At 34.9% G+C, this 15,149-nt stretch overlaps 1 protein-coding gene across 3 annotated transcripts in view; it reads left to right on the top strand.

Annotated features, from left to right (window-relative positions):
* The window catches only part of DPYD (dihydropyrimidine dehydrogenase), a 798,341-nt gene that overhangs the window by 366,307 nt on the left and 416,885 nt on the right, over positions 1-15,149 (top strand). The window lies entirely within an intron of this gene.

Here is a 15,149-nt window from a genome sequence, read left to right as displayed (position 1 = left end):
GATTCACTTGCCCCCATACTGGGAAAAAGTGCAGGCCATGGGTTAATGTGCCTTATTCTGGCCTAAGTCAGAGCTAGAAATTGTCAGTTAGATAAGAAATGGTGTGCATAAGCCCCTGACAATGCTGACATTCAGGAATTTTTCAAATGTGTCCATTTTTCCTCAATTACTTAGGTGTTAAAGAAAACCTAGGAAAGAGTCTTGTAAGTGAGCTCTAGGTAAGCCTGGTAATAATAGTTATCTGTACTTTAAAAGGCATAGCACCATTATGTTTTATTTGTTTTATTCCTTATTATGGTAATTCACTGAGGGAGTTGAAAATACTATGACATTTTAATAACTACCCCCCCTCCCTTAAACTAGTGTCTTTTACTTTTTGAGCAATTAACTATCTCCTCCAGAAGCTACTCGTTGCAATTAGAAGTTGAGCAAATTTTCTTTGAACAATTGTCTGCTCTTTATGGCCTTTAGCTTGCATAATTCCTTCTCTCCCTTACCAAAAATAAAGAGGAGGGGGAAGGAATGGGTATTGGGTTGAAACTATGCCATAGTCAAATTTTCACTATTGTATGCATTTTTTTTAATAAAAAAGAAATACTTGTAACAAAGTTTCAAGGAATAGGTTATGGAATACCGGACTTTACTGGAGACAGGAGAGCTTTTTGGTTGATGGCACAAATACAAATGTTAGAGGAAGGTGCTTACCAGTGATTAATATAACTGAGAATGGATGAGATAGAATTGCAAACTAATCAGTCCAGTGTAACTTACTGGACGTGTTATACAGCACAGTAACTTGCATGGGACTTTTCTTTCTATTTCTTAACATGCCCTATTTCTAAACAGAAGGGACTTCAGAAATCATATATTCTAGTCTCCTCATTTCACAGACTTGTTTTAACTAATAATCACAGATATCCTGCTATTCTAGGCACTGCGCTTAGGTTCTAGGGATAAAGTGGTGAAAAGGCCAATGCAAACCTTGTCTCCGGGTATGTAGTTTAATGGGAGATGCACAACGATGATAAATTGTGCTGGAGGGAAGCACAGAACACAGTCTGAGTGTTCAGGGAAGCTTCCTGGAGGAAGTGGGTTGTAAATTGAACTTTGAGGGATATGTGGGAGTTTCCAGGTGGAATGGGGGTGGAAGGGAGAGAGCCCCAGGGAGATTATGCAACTTGCTCAACACCACAGTTAGATTAAGCAGTCATTTTACAGTCATCATAAAAAGCTATATATATATAAAAAAAATCATATCTTTCGAAAGTTGTCATCAGCCTACTTATTTCATGCATGTTCTCATCTTTATAAATGAAGGTCTGAATTTTCCATTTTTATTTCTAAATTGAACTTTTTATTTTATGATTTTTACCCTTTATTCTCTCATTATTCATCATGCAGCAAATATTTCTTACTGTCCAATTATGTTATATACTGTCCAGGTGCTAAGAATACAAATATGAGAGAAAAAGAGTCTTTGCACTTCAGGGATTCATAGGCTAATGGGAGAAACAGGCATGTACATATGTATACTGCAACATGTATACTGCTAATTTTGAGATCACATTTGGACTCAGTTTTAGAGCTTCAGTAGGAGTATATCTGTTAGAGGAAATATCATACACAAACATATAAGCTGACAAATGGTTTCATGTGACCAGACAATGGTGAGAAATTTGTTTAGCTGGAGAGTATGATATATGGTAAAGTAAGGGTGGGACATGGATTAGGATAAGATGGCAGGAAATTTGGCTACAAGCTTATGTGGAGTCAAGAGATTTGTATGCTAAGTTAGGGATTTTGAATTTTTTTTTTAAGATTTTATTTATTTATTTGTGAGAGACACACAGAGAGGGGCGGAGACATAGGCAAAGGGAAGAGCAGGCTCCTCACAGGGAGCCGGATGTGGGACTCGATCCCAGAACTCCAGGATCACATCTTGACCAAAGGCAGATGCTCAACCGCTGAGCCACCCAGGCATCCTTGGATTTTGAATTTTATTTTGTAGATACCTACATGAAAAATGGAAGGTTTATATATGGGAGAGATCTTTGTTGTTAATGAGATAATACTGATAGGTGCTTGGATTTTGGGCCATTTGTATATTCTTCAAATAGTGGGGAATTAGAAATCATGAAATCATCTTTGAGGCGGTGCATATCAGAAGGCAAATGTGTTTTCTAGTGTTGAGCACCTGAATTAGGCAGTTATTCACTCAGTCACGGGTATGATCCCACAATATAGATTCCCTAATGGGAAGGTGCCCCAGCAGGATTGTTAGTAGTAAGGAAGGAGAGAACCTCTACCCACATGGGTAGCTCCCAAGCTGTAGATATGACAGAGTGAGTTATGCATGCCTAATTTCTCTTTCCAGATTCGCAGATTACTAATTTATGCTTTTTGAGGACAGGTAAGATATAGAGAGACACCCTGAGTGTTATAACAATAGTGCTCTACCCACATGGTAAGATGCATCAGGAATATGAAATAAGCATGTTGTTCCACAGGGGCTGTGATGTTAAAAAAAAAAAAAAAAAAAAAAGATGACCGGGAATCAAGGTAGAGTAGTGTCAACGAAACCAGTTAAAAGACTGTTTTTGTTAGAGTGGCTACTGATTAAGGCCCAGATTAAATTAAAAGAGGTAGAACCACAGAACATTCAGAGCAAGACATATTTCTTAAGTAGAATAGTCATGATTTGGTCATCCCTTTGATTACAGAGCTTGAATGTGGAGTATCTATGTGGCAGTTTGATCAGATGTTTGTAATGCTGATTGCATTCGGGAACACAGCAGATGGAACAAATTTGAGGGAAATGGTGACTTGTTGCATTTGGATTTGCTCATCCATTCAACTGGAAATGGGACTAGAACTCAGAAAATAGGGAATGATTGAAAACAGACATTGGGGATCATTATGTATCATTTGTCTTGTTTTTTCACTCTCATAACCCAGAACTTAGAACAGTGCTACTCATTGATTGAATTAAAGATTGAAAGCTGTCCTAGCCTGTAGTTTGGATAACCCCTTAAAAGTATGATAAAAGAGGATGTGTGGCATTTCTTCTGGAATTCCAGAAACATCTCACCTACCACATTATGAGCGGGATAAGTCAACTTATGATACCACGTGGTGTCAAGATACTTTATTCCATGATTCTATATCTTTGCTCTTGTACTAACATGTGTGGCTCCTCATGCTACCATTTCATTTTATAATACCTGAGTAACAAAACATTAATATATCCTTTGTAATATATCTCATCCCAGGATGAGAATGAACTCCTTTTATTCTTCTTTTACACTGTCTTGCTTTCAAAAATATTTTGGGAAAGAAGCATTCTCAGGAACCCAGTAGAAAACTGTACATGTTTTCTTAAACAGTGCCTTAATTATCAGATATTTTTCTGGCTGAAAGTAAGGATGAAGTGGTGGATTTTAATGCAAGTCCTGGCATTTCTGCAGAATAACCCACCAAAATAATAGAATCTTTGCACAGTTTTTCTTTGGAATTATTTTGAAAGGGTGGAGGTGATGAGGAAGGAGGTCAGACTGATAACAGTGTTAAAAGTGATTTAGAATCAACATCACATCACTTACAACTGCCTTCGACATCCATTTGAAGTACAACATGATATTTCTGTAATTATTTTACTTCCCTCTAATAACTGCATAGGAATAGGTTTGTCTCCCCAGTGAATTGCTCTGTTCAGAGCCTCCCCTTATCTTTATTTTCCAGGTTTCACTAGTGGTTGATATCATATGCATTCTTACAGGGAAACAGTGGATAAATCAGTAGTTTTCCATCAAATCAAAGATTACATTCAAGAGGTAGAGCAGTGGCATGAAACAACTTTTGCTGGGGAAAGAAGGTAGAAAATGGAAAAATAATGTAATTGTTTCAGAGAACAGAAATCATAAAACATAGCCAGTGTTATTTAACATATAGTGAATGTAATAGATGTCGGGGGCTTTATTGACCATGGCCTATTATATTTGTCTTTTAAATACTAGTTGGCTATGGTATATTAAAGTTTATTCTGAAACCTAATATTTGTATGAAATATTAAACTACCCAAAAGTGCTGTGCAAAGTAAAATCAAGATGTGAAATTTAGTTAAAATATAAAATAATGACGTATATTTTATACTAATGCTCTTAGTAATATGTATTTTGCATTGCAGATTATTTTGTTAGTTACTTTGCATTTATTTTTGGCTCAAAGCACAAAATAAAAATAACTGTGTACTTAATTGAAGATAGTCTTTGGTTAAGCAAGTCACTGACCTGTAAAAGTGTAAGTTTTAATTGTATAAGTTGGAAAATTACATTGAATCATATTTAATATCTATATCCCAAATATGCAAAGCTACTCAATTCAAATGGAATATGTACATATAATGTATTCAGTGTCCCAAATTTGCTGGCATTGCTAAAGGAGAAAGCCAGTTTTAATATTAACATCCATTCAGAGGTCCCACCCAATGTTGATACAGACTAATGCCAACCTTTTCTTCATGCTAACCATATTTATATTTAGTAATTACAAATCTCTTTTAAGTGTTTTCAGAGGACCTTTACTTACTAGCCATTTATTTTTATAGATGAGTGCATGAAATAATGTCAAGATTATTATGTACTACATGCTTAAAAAATATCCAGTGATTTTCCATGTCCTCTGCAAAATGTATTGATAAATCACTTGGTTTAATATGGCCTAATATTTTCCCCTATATTTGCACACTGCTGCCAAATGAACTTCTACATCACTAGTATTATGGCATTATCCTCATACTCAATTTTAGAATCTAAAATTACTCCCACCCCTCCGATGGTGGGATTGAAACCAAATACCTGAATTTAATTTTGACACCCTTTTAATCTTCCCTCCTACATGCCTGTGGGACCTTATTTCCCATTCTTTCCTTCTGTATTTGCTAAGTATATCGGGTTCTCTGTTAGGCTCTCCTGGGTACACAAAAATTGTACCTGACATTGTCTCTGTCTACAAGAGTTTTCAGTCTAATAGAGGGCGAGAAATAAAAATGCACCGAAATAAAAATGCCATTAGATAGAAAGTGACATGAGGAGAAACAGAAAAACTATGAGTGTGGCACTTAGGGTGGAGAGATGACCTCTAGCTGGCAGAATCAAAGAAGGTTTTACGGAACCAATGGCATCTGTAGGGGAGGTGAGGATGGGATGGGACTTAAGAGAGCAAAAACAGGGAAAGCACATTTCATCACAGTGAATAGATAGAGATGTACATGGAGTAGTTACTAGATCATAATGTAGACAATGAGAAACTATGAAGGTGGAAAAACATATCATTGCTAATTCACAAAGTGTTTTTAATGTACAGGCTAAAGTATCTGAATTTTATTCAAAAGTTGTTGGATACTAGAAATCTAAAGGGGAATGCTGATTAAATATGTTTCCTCCTACACAGAGGGAAGATATAAATATGTGTGTCCATTTTGGCTCTGGCTCTTCTCCTCCTTCTCCCTGTATATCTTATATACTTTAAATTATATTTACAATAGGACTATAGGGTAGTTTGTTCATATTTCTAAAGTACCCAGCCACAGTCCCAAGTATTCACTGAAAAATGGATGAATGAATGAATGAATGAATGAATGAAGAGGTGGGTGAATATTGGGATGACCATGTTGCGATGACTAGAATAGAATGAAATGATTGCTTTATTCAGAATGTCTACAAAAAATCCACAGTAAAGACAAAAGCATATGAAAGTGGCATTTATGTAAACTGTCATTTGAAGGCCAGAAAATCTTACTTCTCTTGAGGGAATGGTCAGATGCTGGATACTTTCACTTGCATTAAGAAGATAGCCTCTTAATTGGTCATCTTGTTTTCCTCTTGTTTCCATATAATCCTACCAGAATCAGCCCTTATAAAATAGAAATGATATCATGTGATTCTCCTACTCCAAACCCTCCAGTGGTTTCCTACTTTATTTAGAATAAAGTTCTCAGAGCTTATAAAACCCTCTCTGATGAAGCCCCTACTTTTCCCTCAGGTCCCCTCACCTCTTACCTTGCTTCTTTCACCCACATAAAGCTTCCCTTCCTTCTACTCCTCAAATGCATCAACTTCACCTCACCCTAATGCCTCTGCAATGTTTCCATCTGCCTACAAAGATCTGTCTCAAGGTCTTCACACGCTGGCTTTTTCTTACCCTTCATGTTTTAGCTCAGATGTCATCTCATTAAAAAAACCTTCCTTGATCCTTCATCTCCCTAGATCTAAAGCACCTCTCTTCTTACTTCCCTCAGCATATAACACCCCCTCCCATGTTAAGAAGGCTATAGTGCCTATAGCAGGGTTTAAAGATGGTAAACAATAAATAAATGCTAATTGAATGAATGAATGCAAGCTAATACCTTATTTTTTTTCCTATGCAATCTTTATTAAACTCCCGAAAGTGTCCTGTATGCACTGCCTTGCTGTCTTTGCAGGTCCTCTGTCCTTAACCTCTTTTAGTTGCCTTTTGCTCTCATCATTTATCTACAAATCTCATCCTTTTACTGCTCATTGACCTTCAAGTCACCAAATCTAGTTACCTATCTTCCATTTCTCTTGTATTTTACGTTTCTTGAAATTATCTCTTCTTGGCTTGTGTGGCTCAGAAATGCCTTGAGTCTCATGAAATGATGATTTCCCTTTGGCTTTAGTTTAGGTTGTGCTTGCTGCCACTTTAAAAAATAACTGGTTGACTCTTACCTGGATTTATGTTTTTGATTAACTTTATCCATTCTTATGCCTACATCTAATCCCAAGGTACAGAGCTCTCTCCTGAGTTCTAGGTGTATATCTCCAAATGCCCCCTGAAGACTGCCAGGCTTTTCTTGTTGGTACATCTGTAGATAATTTGTAGTTAGGTTCAGATCTTAAGAGTGTGACTTAAGTAACTTACCTCACTCTCAGTTTCCTTAACTATAAAATTGTAACAACAAATATTCTATGAGGATTCACAGACACAATATATATGTTGCCTAGGTCAGAACCAGCCACGCATTCATGGAGGCATTCTCAATAAATGTTTGTCATTATTATCATTATGAAGGCAATAACCTTCACCAATGCCAAAGATATTTCTTGACTGCATGGAAATACAACCCATGCTCTATATAAAGAAACTACGTTTTTGAATTATGCATTTACTTATGTACTAAAATTGTTTAAAATATATTCTACTGTATGTTTTTAGTTTGCATTGAAGTATGCCTACAGCCGATTGACAAGGGAAAAAAAAGTCGTAAGATGGATATCAAAAAATAACATTAATGAGCTGCTAAAGCTAAAATTACGGGAACTTATGAAATTGGTTAAACATAAAAACCATTAAACTGTTTACTGAAGCTTCACAGATATACTGCAGCTAATGAGCATTTCTGCTATTTAAATAAGCCCAAATTGAACACACATTACATGGATACATAATTAGTCATGGCAGTCAAACACACATAGACTTACTTTTAAAGCTCTATTTAGGGAATCTTTTCCATTTGATTTATTTTGTTAATTAAAATATTTTTCAGTATTCACTTATATTTTAATAATATTGTTTTCACCAGTAGTATAATTTACTACTGGCTTTCTATTTGTTTTTATTTATGCTTTAAATGCAGTAAATGGGGATTTTATATTAAACATTTTTCTTAATCCCTTTCTTTAATTATTTATATCACTTGATGGTATCATTCAGCATTTTAAAAGGTTCTTTCACTAGGGAGTATATATAAAATATTTCAGTAGCCTCTCTACTTTTTTCACTGACTCCTAATTATCAAGAAGTATTAAGCACCCAAATGTGCATAGAATTATGATGATTATGGTCCAAATCAGATTAAAGGATGATCTATTCCTTCCAGGAGTTTGTAGCCTTAAGTAGATGGCATCATTGAATATAAATAAGCAAATCAAAGTACAGCATTTGGGAATCCAACAGAGAATTTGAAAACAATCCCCATATATTTCCTTCAAGGACACTGACCTCCTTGTGGAGATCTCTTCCAGATAAAATGAAATCAAATCTTCAAGGAGTTTAGGGTTTTAAATAGATGGAATTATTGCAGAGAAACAAGCAAATCAAGGTGAAGTGCTTGGACAATTTTAATTCTTAATTGATTAGTTGGTCAGTTTAGGAAATGAGAATAGGACTCCCTGTAGAATACAAGTAAAACAAAAGGAGTTGCTACAGGCTATTATTGACATCCTTTTTCTTTTTTTTTTTTTTTTGTATTTAACTTGGGGAGCCTAAGCTTGTTCTAAGTATAGAGGGGAGGAAAATTAAATCTGTACTTTCCCACTGCCTGAATTCTACAAGCATATATAAACAACATTATTTAACTATAGCAGAGAAATTGAATAGTTAAATCAATCAAAAGAAATAACCAAGTACATATTCTTCCCTAGTCAGTGTGTTTGTCACTATAGAAGTTTTTTAGGAAATTTTTTTTTAAGGAAAATATTTGGATTTCCTTTCTGCAGTCCTGTAATTACAGTCTGTAATTGTGGCAATATGATCTGCAAGAAAAATAATCACGACAGGATAACATCAGTGCTAAATAAATGGGATGGACAACTACTCCATTTTTTCAACAAATAACATTCATTGAGTTCCTCTTATGTGCCAATTTGTGTAAGATGCTGAAGAAGGAACTGACTCATATATGGTCCCTAAGCTCAAGGAGTGGTGGACGCAAAGTAACTAAAATGAAGTCACACAGTGACTAGTTTAACAAAAAGTGGTTATGGTTAATTTAACAAAACGGGAAAAGATAATTTTTCATTGGAAGAGTTGACCTGGAGACTATTATCTGTAAAGCTTGTCAAAATTAGAATTCTTTGCTATCTCTCTAAACCTCACTCTGGTTCATTTTAGCTATTTCAGTGGTCCCCATTGTGAAACTTGAAGAGACTATTTTTGACTCATTCTTGTCTTTTTCTTGTCCTTCTACCAAAGGTCAGTGGCAAGGAGGAGTTTGGAGTCAGAAATAATTGGATTCGAATGCTGGCTCTGCCATTCCTTGGCCATATTTAAGATGATAATACCTACCTTAAAAGAGTTGTTTTGTGGTCTAAATGAGATTATTATATGGAAATGTACAGCCGTACCTGCCTCATACAAGGGTTCAGTAAATGTTGATCGCTTTTCTTACTGTTCTTCATTAGGGGAGGATGATAAAAATGAGGAGTAAGAAGTAACTAGGAGAATCTCCTTTGCATGAATTGTCAGAACATATTAATTGGTTAGATGTTGAGATTATTAGAAAGAGAAGATTCAAAGATTATGCCAAGATTTTAAAAATCTATCTCTAGCTCCTTTGAGAAAGGAGACTAGAAAAAAACAATAGTGGAGATTGAATGGTGATCATGGAGGCAGGTGGAAAATCAGAAAGTGTGGTATCATTGAAGCCAAGCTAAGGGACATTTATGAAGAGGAAGTGGTTATCTGTTGAATATTGCTGAGAAATGGAGGAAGGCATTGCTACAGTTTGGGTGAGACAAGTGAAATGCCTACCTGTACTTGAGCCTAAGGTCCTGAGCCTAAGGACCTTCATAAGTTTTGTTCATTGGGTGCCTCATTCCACCTTAGCCTGGTCCTGAAACAAGGTGATCACTGAGGAGAGTTGCTGGATGTGGCAACCTGGAGCTAATCAATCATCTTAGTGAAAAGAGTTTTAGTGAAGTTTTGAGAGGCAAATGCAGATCTAGAATGACCTAAAAGTTGAGAATACTGTACGTGTATGTACATGCTTATAAGAAACATTTAATTCAGAAGGAGTGGTGAATAATAGAATATATAATCTATGGAACAAAATGCCGAATGCTGACAAAGGCTCATGTGAAAGGACTGGCCTTTGTTACGAGAGAGAGGTTTTTTTTGTTTGTTTGTTTGTTTGTTTTTTAATAAATAAGAAGAAAGGATACCTGGGTGGCTCAATTGGTTAAGCATCAGCCTTTTGATTTCAGCCCAGGTTATGATCCCAGGTTTTGAGATTTAGCCTCCAGTTGAGCCCCAGGTGTGGCTCTGTGCCCATGGTGGATGTGGAGCCTGCTGGATGTGGATCCTCTCTCTCCCTCTGCCCCTACCCCCCACCCTCTAGACAATGGGATGACCAGAGAGTTTTATATAATAGATTTGATGTTCTTTATGAAATATAAGGGAAGACCTTCTGACAAAAATATAAGCAAGAGAAAGGAGCTTGGTCCATCAAAAGTTTGAGGAGAAGAGAAAAAGTATAAATGATGATCACAATGAGTAGAAGACACAAAAGAGCAAGCTTACTAATATCAGTCATGAAATAGTGAAAGGCCCAGGAGAAGTTTGTAAACTGGGCTTTGGATGTGATGATTTGGAAGGAACAGTACAGAAACAATACTGGAATCTGAACGTGCCAGAATAAAAGAGCTTGAAGTCGTGTCTAAAGTCATTGTCATAGAAATGAAGTTAAAGGCATATGACTTGAGTTGGGAAGACAAAGATGGGATGAATAGGAGCCAAAGCCCAAGACAGATCATTTAAAGATAAACAGAGCCTAAATAGAGTAGCATTCTGCAAATCAAGAAAGAGATAAAAATTAATGCGATAGAAGTCTTGGATGCTACAGGAAGGCAGAAGGGAGGAGGACTGAGGTCACGGGATTTAGGAACCATGGAGATCATATTTTCATTAGAGGGACAGCTTAGAAAAAGCATACTTGGGTGGTGAAGAAAGTAAGCAATCAATGTAAGTTACTCTAATTAGGTAAAGGAGGAAGTTAGAATGAAAAAAGAGAACCATGCCAAAACTAAAGTTTTTCAAAATAGAAGATGAGATGAGAGAAGAAATATGAGAAATGCAATATTCTAAAGAGAGTCAGAGATGATATTTGAGGTCCTGGAGAAGTGGGAAGATGCACAATCAAGGTTCACGTTTGAGAGGTTTACAGAAGGACAATGATAAATCTCCACTGTGGGTTCCATTGTGTCTGTGAATGGACTACATACTGATTCAAATACTTAGAGGCAGAAGGGAGATGTGAAGAAAAGTTCATGGCATCCAAACTTGATATTCTTAGTGGAAGGCATTCTTTGGAGCTGTCCCTTCTTTACCCCAGATTATTTTGTTGAGACAGAACTCTGATATCCTGGCCCTGTAATTAGAATTCATTTGCTTTTGGTGAGATTGTGCTTTCAGCTCTGAATTACTGAGATTATTACCTCAGCTTGCCTTTTTTGTTTCATTGTGCTTCGGTCCTATTGGCTAATAGGTTATGCAAAATTAAACAAGTATATAGATGAATTCATCCGTGTTTTCAAGGTATCATTTTATTATAAATGTTGAAATTTTTTAGCCCCCCATTGTTTTATAGTATATAAAACACTCCAAAAGAATATCAATAATCCTTCTTCATTATGATTTCTGTTGTATTGTTTTATTGTTTATGCAGAATCAATTTATATTTATGTACTAAAATATAACATTCTTGACATCTTTTTATAAATACTGAGAAATATACTTGTCATATGCTTGTGGGTTTCTCTTCTATGTATATGACAGCACAGCTACATCAGTTTAATTGACCTTGGCAATCTGCATCTGCTAGTGATGTGTCCCTGAGGGACGGTTTCTGCAATTTTAAGCTGTGGCTTAGTGAAGAACTTGTGTGTCACAATACAATTAAGTCTATATAAAAAAATCATTTCATGCATAACATTAAATTGACTAAAAGTTCTTATTTCGAAACCATTTCTTGTTTTAAAGCTACCTCAGAGTGTCTTTGTTTTTTAAATAAGCTCATTTGAACATAGTAGTAATTAAAGCAGAAAATTAACATAAATCTTGAATGTTTGGTATGAATTAAGGATGTTTTTGTTCTTTTTAAAGACTGCATAAAATTCCAGGCACCATATCACTTAACACATTTCTCTCCCATTTGCAGAATAATATAGACTGTGAATAAGCATGTTTTAGGGTTCTTTTTCAAGTTCTTTTTCTGTTCAACCAAGGAGCTACTGGGACATATGCTGCAGTCTCATGGAAATCCGTGGGAAAAGTGTGCATATCATAACAGAAAATCCCTCTCCCCTCACTCCTGTTATTTTATAAACAAGGAAAAAAAATACAATCCTTCTATTAATATTCATTTAACACTTCATAGGAAATGGCAAGCAGTTATTTGGTTTGCAAATGTAAATATACATTTTTCATCCACTTATGCTTTCACTCCTTCCAAGCTAGATAAAGGCAGAACAGAAGATGTGCTTCTGAGATTTATTTTATTGTATTTCAAGTTAAACGTATCAGCAGAGATGTAAGTGAGCTGTGAGAAGTTTATAGAAGAATAGTTACAATGATGAGGAGGATGAAAGTCTTCCTCATAAGATGTAGCTAAATAAATGAACTTCTTTCTGACAAATTATGCATAAAATATGTATGCATTTTTTTCACTTAATCCCTGATTTGAGTTCTAAATTGAATACTTTGGAGCTTACAAAATAGGGTTATAAAAATAACTACTATATCTCAAGAGTCATTGAAATCATGAAAGGTGTTATTTGGATCCGTAATCATAGCCGATGTTTCAATAAGTTAATGGATTATCCCCCTTCCTTTATCTCTATTTCATTATAAATGTCGAAATCTATATATATATATGTATGTATATCTATATACACACACACACACACACACACACAAATGAACACATATAGATCATATATTTAAATATTGAGTCCACTGTGCCAACAGGGAAATGATCCGAATCATTTGATGTTCAAGTTGTAATGAACAGTCATTCTTGCATTAGCTGCTTAGTGCCACTGATAGAAAACATTTTTTACCTACTGTAGCATTTCTTTTATATTCATATAAATTGCCCATGTTCTATTTTTCGAAAGATGCTTTGTAGATATTGACAAGTCAACATATTAGATATTAAAGTGGAAACAAATGATCTGCATTTTGATCGATGTAAGCTTTGCTGTAATATATTAATAACATCACAACCAATTGCTTGACCTCATTGTTTTTTCTATTTATTTTTTAAGTGAAACTATGGACATGCTAAACTTGAAGGCCTTTAGAAATATTGGGGGAGAAATTGAGTGGATAGTTTTTAAAAGGGGGCTGAGATAATTTTCAATATGAAAGAAAAATCCTTTTCTTTTTTTGGTACACAGTGTCAGAGTGTTTGATTATTCGTGAGGTTAGCTGGATATTACAAATGATAAAATAATTAAAACAGTTAATATTCAGGTCTAAGACTTCAAGATATAAATGAATAAAATATTGAAGAAAGAGCATATTTTCAAAAGTAAACATGAGTATGTATGAATGTTTAGGGACCTAAAATCATACAATGCATACATAATGGAAGACCCGTGAATAGAATAGTGCTTTTGAATTCACAAATAAATGCTCCTAGGGTGGCTTATGGTGTTGGTGCTAAATATTTTAAGAAATGCAAGATTTACTTATTAAACTTAGAGTAACATCTCCTGACTACTTATTGACTGAGTTAGAGATGGAGCTCTAATATTAAAGTAAATCATACTATTTACATTTTTTAAGTCATTAGAAATTATAAAACATATCACTTAAGGACTTCACTTTAATTCAGCAAGCATTTAGTCAGTACCTATTGTGTTTAACACACAGTACTCCAGGGTTAAGTCAAGTTTTGTGAGGCCTGAAGCTTATATAATTTGAGGACTCCTTTATAAAAAAGAAAAAAAAAATTACAAACTCAAATTTAGGCACAGAACCTTAAAAGAGGACCATGCAAATGAGAGACCCGAGAGCTTAAGCTTCAATAACTTCACGGTATATATGTCTTTGACTCTAATAGCTACTGTGGGAAATCAAAGATAACTAAGGCATAATCCCTACATTGCTCAAGTTTAGAGTGAAATCTGTACTAACCTTCAAGGATACCCCTGTAAAAAAGCATGAGGAAAATGTATAAAAGGGCTTTGATCTCCTCCTGGTGAAATAATTTTGGATTCCTACTCATTTAAAAATCTTTATTTCAATTGTCTATATAGAACAAAGTTGTATCAAAATCTTGGACAAATAAGGTCATTTCTTACAGGAGAATTATTGTTTACTGTCTCTATCTCCATTACATAAAAACCATTCAATGGTGGTGTGTTCCAGTTACCATTATTATCGTAATAGGTTGAATTGACAAACAATGCTTACTATTGGCTTTTTTGCAACTCAAGTAACTGTCAACAGATGGTAGTGATGATCTGTTAGGCGATGGGGAACAAATGATAAAGGTGTCTTTTCATGTGACCTTTAAAGACATTAGAAAAATCTTCTCAAAATGCCATTCTGCATTGAAAATAATTACATGAATATTTAATTTTACTCTCGATGAAAGGTGAAATCACATCAGAGATATAAACACTATTAGATTTTTAGATAAGAACCTGAGCACAATAGCATTAACCCATCTGTTCATTCATTCATTCACTCATTCATCCATTCACTCATGCATTGAATTGGGTGTCTCCTATGCTCCGAGTACTGTAAGTAGGCTTTGTGGTACAGTGACCAGCAGCATGGACACATTCTCATGGAATCTACAGTTTTGTGGGGAACATATAATTTGTGGGGAACAGTACTTCCAGATAGAAAACAATGACGTTTTATTTTTATGTCTTGTTTTACTATTATTGTTTAGAAGAAATGGTTTTAGGTTTCAGAATATTTTTTTTTTACATTTGGTTATTTTATTTTAAACTTGACTCAGTAATCTATTTAACAACTAACTTTTGTGTTCCAAAATTTTACAATCTATTTAAGTTGTTATACTCTCTTTTCAATTAAAGTAAAGAATAGCTCCATAAGTTTGTCCTGAGATGTTGTACTTAATATTCATGACATGAATACCTGGAGAAAACATTTAATCCTAAACACTGGCTCAGTTTGCTCCATTATACATGATGCTACTATCTTTATGCTCTTCTTCTCTTGATGAATCCTTTCTGTGACTTATATTCTTTTATCTCTTCCAAATATCAGGATCATATGTCTACTCAAAGATATATGTTTGGATATTTTTCTTAAAGGAACTTGAACTCTTTCTTGTTTCATGACACATTTGGATTCACTGGAGTACAGCAAATAATTTA

Source organism: Canis aureus, chromosome 8, assembly GCF_053574225.1.
Source record: "Canis aureus isolate CA01 chromosome 8, VMU_Caureus_v.1.0, whole genome shotgun sequence".
NCBI lineage: Eukaryota > Metazoa > Chordata > Mammalia > Carnivora > Canidae > Canis > Canis aureus.
The sequence above is the reverse complement of the archived record's forward strand: the minus strand, read 5'-3'. Positions and strand labels throughout refer to the sequence as shown.